The sequence below is a fragment of the Trachypithecus francoisi genome, unplaced genomic scaffold (genome assembly GCF_009764315.1).
Source record: "Trachypithecus francoisi isolate TF-2019V2 unplaced genomic scaffold, Tfra_2.0 Lachesis_group6, whole genome shotgun sequence".
Lineage (NCBI taxonomy): Eukaryota > Metazoa > Chordata > Mammalia > Primates > Cercopithecidae > Trachypithecus > Trachypithecus francoisi.
Genome location: NW_022681471.1, coordinates 69,561,638 through 69,567,637, shown reverse-complemented (window position 1 = coordinate 69,567,637; position 6,000 = coordinate 69,561,638). Strand labels below are relative to the sequence as shown.

Below are 6,000 nucleotides of genomic sequence, written 5' to 3'. Positions count from 1 at the left end.
CTCTATGTAAAAGTTTGGGTGCTCATTCCTGCAATAAATAAATATAACAACTGCTATTTATCGGCCGCTATATAATGCTGCAGTTGAGGTGGGCTTTCCTAATTTTTTTTTTTTTTTTATAATTTTTGTTTTTATTTTTTATTTTTATTTTTTATTATTATTTTTTATTATACTTTTAAGTTCTAGGGTACATGTGCATAACGTGCAGGTTTGTTACATATGTATACTTGTGCCATGTTGGTGTGCTGCACCCATCAACTCGTCAGCACCATCAATTCGTCATTTATATCAGGTATAACTCCCAATGCATCCCTCCCCGCTCCCCCCTCCCCATGATAGGCCCCGATGTGTGATGTTCCCCTTCCCGAGTCCAAGTGATGTCATTGTTCAGTTCCCACACAGGATCCTCAGCCAGCCAAGTTCTTTTGCTTTTGCTAATTCTTAATAGATTTCAAACGTTGGTAGGGAGTGTATGTATGTATGTATTTGTTTTTGAAATGGAGTCTCACTCTGTTGCCCAGGCTTGAGGACAGTGGCCTAGTCTCAGCTTGCTGCACCCTCCGCCTCCCAAGTTCAAGCAATTCTCCTGCCTCAGCTTCCCGAGTAGTTGGGATTACAGGCGCACGCCACCACGCCCGGCTAATGTTTTTTTTTGTATCTTTAGTAGGGATGGATTTTCACCGTGTTGGCCAGGCTGGTCTCAAACTCCTGACCTCAGATGATCTACCCGCCTCAGTCTCCCAAAGTACTGGGATTACAGGCATGAGTCACCGCGCCCGGCTGGGAGTGTATTCTTTTAACCGCAAAAGGGAAGGGGACCAGGCACAGTGGCTCACGCCTGTAATCCCAGCACTTTGGGAAGCCGAGGTGGGTTGATTATGTGAGGTCAGGAGTCCGAGACCAGCCTGGCCAACATGGTGACACCTTATCTCTACTAAAAATACAAAAATTAGCCTGGTGTGGTGGCACACGCCTGTAGTCCCAGCTACTAGGGAGGCTGAAGCAGGAGGATTGCTTGAATCCGGGAGGCGGAGGTTGCAGTGAGGCAAGATCACACCATTGCATGCCAGCCTGGGCAAGAGTGAGACTCTGTCTCAAAAAAATTTAATTTTTTTTTTTAAAGGGAAGGAGAAAGATGGTAGTTTTGTAAGCCTGGACAGCTTTGATGCACAATTAAAAGAATGAGGCTTTAGTTCTGGCATGGTGTACTTGAGCAGGTAAGATGTGCCTATGCACATTCATGAGCGAACTTTTAAAAGTCAACCCCATTTGCATCCTACCTACCTTAATCACATTCCTCCATATTGTTCTAGAGCTGCACTGTTCAATATGGTAGTCACTAGCCACTTGTGGTTATTAAGCATTTGGAATGTGCCTTGTCCAAATTGAAATGTATTATACATACCAGAATTTGAAAACTCAGTATGAAAAAAATATAAATATCCCACTAATAATTTTTATATTGATTACATGTTTAAATATTTACTGGGTTAAATGAAAACATTATTAAAATTAGTATCTTTACACATTACCTTTTATAATGTGGCTGCCAGAAAATTTAACACTACATGTGGTGATGCATTATATTTCTACTGGACAGTGCTATTCTAGAGCATTTGGTGCATATAGAAGACAAATTGTGAATTTTAAGAAGTAGGTACACCACAGTCACAACACTGTCCACTGAGAAACTCAGCAATATTTTAGACTTCAGGTCCCCACCCTACCTAAGACACAGGGAAGAGAAACCACAGACCAGCAGAATGCCAAGAACGTATTAATAGGAGCACAATACACATTTATCTCCTGAGGAAACAAGAAAACAAACGAGATTCAGATGAGCCCTTATTCACCCATAAACTTTACTCCTTAAACACATACTAGATCTAGCAGTTACAACATATTTGAATGGAGATGGATAATTACAGTATGTACATTTCTTAAAGTTTTGGTACTATTTTATCTATTTTTTGTTTTTGAGACAGAGTCTTGCTGTTTCCCAGGCTGGGGTGCTGTGGGGTGATCTCAGTTCACTGCAACCTCCACCTCCTGGGTTCAAGCGATTCTCCTGCCTCAGCCTCCCGAGTAGCTGGGACTACAGGCGCACATCACCTCACCTGGATAATGTTTTTGAATGTTTAGTAGAGATGGGATTTCACCATGTTAGTGAGGCTGGTCTCAAACAACTGACCTCAGGTGATTCGCTCACCTTAGCCTCCCCAAGTGCTGGGGTTACAGTCGTGAGCCACTGTGCCTAGCCTACTATTTTATCTATTTACATGTCTCCTCACTAAATGCTGGTTCTTTGTGGGTGGGGATTGTCTTTCTCCCTGTGCTTCAAATGTTGAAGGAGCTGTAATAATCTTCAAAGTACTACCCTCAGCAGCCATTTACTTACTCTAAATACTACTAAACTGATTATTTGGAAATGCTTTGTTTGCTATGCTTTTAGAGTGCATAGTACATTTCTGAATATGCTTAAGGATGGCAAATCTCCATTCATCCAGAAAAAAAAAAGACAATTCTTGGAAACAGCAGATTCATCTCAAGGGTAGCAAATAAAGTGAACAAATTGAATAGGGTTGCTTTTCGCAGTGGTTCATAAAGTTGTTTCTAAAAGCTATTTAAACAAGTTCTAAATATCTTCTCAGCAATAAAGTTCTTGGAATGCTGATGGCTGCCCAAGGCAACTAACTTTAAAGTGCATTTACTTGCATACTAATAAGCTGGCTGGCATACACACACACACACACACACACACACACACACACATACACATATGTGTATATCTACACACATATATGCATATAAATACACACATATATGCATATATACACATATATATTTATATTTTTTTGAGATGGTCTCACTGTCACCAGGCTGGAGTGCACTGGCACTATCTCGGCTCACTGCAACCTCTGCCTCCCAGGTTCAAGTGATTTTCCTGCTTCAGCCTCCCGAGTAGCTGGGACTACAGGTGTGTGCCACCACATTCTGCTGATTTGTGTATTTTTAGTAGAGGTGGGGTTTCACCATGCTGGCCAGGATGGTCTCGATCTCTTGACCTTGTGATTTGCCTGCCTCGGCCTCCCAAAGTAATGGGTACAGATGTGAGCCACTGCACCTGGCAGGGCATATTTTTAAAAAGCTGTATTTGAATCTTTCTAGTCATTTCATATTTCAAATTGTCATAATTGGGGCCAAGAGCACATGTAATAAGGGGCTGAGATGACTGTTTTAACAATTCCCCAATTTTTGTTATTTTTTTCACTGTTTAAGGAATTTTTATTAAAGCAAGAATTTTATAATCCAAATTATGTTTCCTTGCTGAGTTATCAATTCTGTTACTTAAAACAGAACTGACATTTTGAGCTATTCCACAGTAAAGAATTACAAAATTAAAGAAAGGAATGCTTTAAATTTTTGTACTTTGCTGAAAATTCTTTTTCCCAGGGTGTATAAAACATTAATTTGTTTTTATATTTTACTTTATTGTGTGTTTTTTTTAAATCAATAAGTAATCTAGGACTAGCATTATGTTTGCTAGACCTGGCATTTGCTCGGTACATAAGGCTGTTCCTTTCCTTTTTTATTTTATATTTTGCAATTTTTTCCCATAATATTTAAGTTTTTCGATGTTTAGATATTTTTCTTTGATGAAGCCAAGTTTCTTTTCGTGGTCCCTGATCAATTTTAAACAGTCAGAACACCGGTGGTACTGTTAACTGCTTTCTGGGCAGGCTCTTTAGCTTGGTGGGCTTGTAGTACAGCTACAGCTTCATCAACCTTAGAATGGAGTGCCTCTGGAGGCTTGAGCACATGAAGAAGTTCTGAATTATCAATCTCCAACAACATGCCAGTGATTTTACCAGCAAGAGTAGGGTGCATGGCTTGAATAAGAGGAAACAGCCGTTCACCCAACATTTGCTTTTACTCTTGAGGAGGGGCAGATGCCAACATGGAAGCAATCAAATGTTCCTGACCTTGTACATGAATAGCAGACTGTTGCATTGTAACTTGTGGCTGTGCATTAAGATGTTGCTGAGAATTGCGAACTCCCGCATCATATTTATACTGTGGAACGGTGCAGAGAGCAGGAGTAGCTGCAGCAGCTGCAGCTGCAGGACGTGGACCCATTGTCTGTGTTGATGAATTCCCCAAATTTTTATTCCAGCCTATTTTGAGACTTCTGGAAATAAAACACCTTGATACCATTTGCCCTAGGACTGATTACAAGGTACACTTAAACTGCTAAAATGATAGTTGATGTTATTCACAGTGCTAAGGTAAGTGGTAATGCCCACTGCTTTACTGAATTTACAGTATATTACCATTAATCTTCCAAAAAAAAAAAATTGCAGCCAGGTGCGATGGCTCACGCCTGTACTACCACTACTTTGGGAGGCTGAGGCGGGCAGATCATGGGATCAGGGGTTCGAGACCAGCCTCGCCAACACGGTAAAACCGTCTCTACTAAAAATACAAAAATAAGCTGGGCGTGGTAGTAGGTGCCTGTAATCCCAGCTACTCAGGAGGCTGAGGCAGGAGAATCGTTTGAACCCAGAGGCGGAGGTTGCAGTGAGCCAAGATCACACCATTGCACTCCAGCCTGGGCAACAGGGCGAGACTCCGTCTCAAAAAAACAAACAAAAACCAATTCGGCCTTTTTTTTTTCTTGGCAAACCAGCCAAAACTGATGTTTATTCTAAGAAATTACACCTCATAAGCAGTCTAGTCTAGGGCTTGGGATAAATATTATATATAGTAATGGGATTAAGAGCACAAGGAAGATAACTCTGCATCAAAGATGATTGCAAATAATCTGCTACTTACTATGTGACCTGGGCAAATTACCAAACATCTGTATCTCAGCTGCATTACCTATAAAATGGGTGGCATACTTTCACCTCAGTCACTGTGATGATTAAATAATTTATATAGAGTACTTAATACAATGCCTAACAGCAACCAGAATAATTTAGCTAATTTAAATATAGTTATTAGTAATCCATGCAAGGTCTTATAGTTGAATCTTGTCTAAATTCAAAGACCTCAAATAAACTGGACTTGCTTTCTTATTTTTCAAAATGACCATTATAAGAGTTCAGTTTATAATCCACCCAGATTTATCGAATCCTCTCTTCTAGGTATCTGGGGCCTTTTTTTGAGACAAGGTTTCGCTCTGTCACCCAGGCTGGAGTGCAACAGTGTGATCACGGCTCAGTGCAGCCTTGACCTCCCGGGCTCAAGTGATTCTACCACCTCAGCCTCCGCAGTAGCTGGACCACAGCCGTGCACCACCACACCTGGCTAATTTATGTCTGGATCCTTTTCACTGACCTAAGATGCCTGTGCTTTGCCTTCACTGTCTAGAGCACACATTTTTGGTGGTGGTACTGAGTTTCAAATAATAAAATCATGAATGACACTAAACTTAAAACCCTGGGAAGGTCATGAGTTGAAGAGCTGACTACATCAAAACTATCCTGAGAAACTGAGTTATGATGCCAATGACAGATGGCTCTGCTATAGTTTCAGAGAAAATGAAACTATAAAAAAAATACACCAGGTATCACAATGAGACGATTTACTTGAAACAAGGACATCTTAGTGGCTTAAGCAATATGTTTAAGAGGTTGAAGATAGAGCCAGGCACAGTGGCTCACGCCTGTAATCCCAGCACTTTGGAAGGCCGAGGCGGGCGGATCACGAGGTCAGGAGACTGAGACCATCCTGGCTAACACAGTGAAACCCCGTCTCTACTAAAAATACAAAAAATTAGCCGGACATGGTGGCGGGCGCCTGTAGTCCCAGCTACTCGGAAGGCTGAGGCAGGAGAATGGCATGAACCCGAGAGGCGGAGCTGGCATTGAGCCGAGATCGCGCCACAGCTCTCTAGCTTTGGCGACAGAGTGACTCCGTCTCAAAAAAAAAAAAAAGAGGTTGAAGATAGAAACGGAAGACAGAAGTACAAACACATGTGCACACCTACAAGTTTTT

General features: G+C 41.3%; 1 pseudogene across 1 annotated transcript; it reads right to left on the bottom strand.

Moving 5' to 3' along the window:
- Window positions 1–3,261: 3,261 nt before the first annotated feature.
- On the bottom strand, window positions 3,262–4,403 carry LOC117078526 (annotated as a pseudogene). Its single transcript, XR_004435011.1, has one exon. The product of XR_004435011.1 is annotated as a polyadenylate-binding protein 1-like (transcript).
- Between the last annotated feature and the right edge of the window lie 1,597 nt (window positions 4,404–6,000).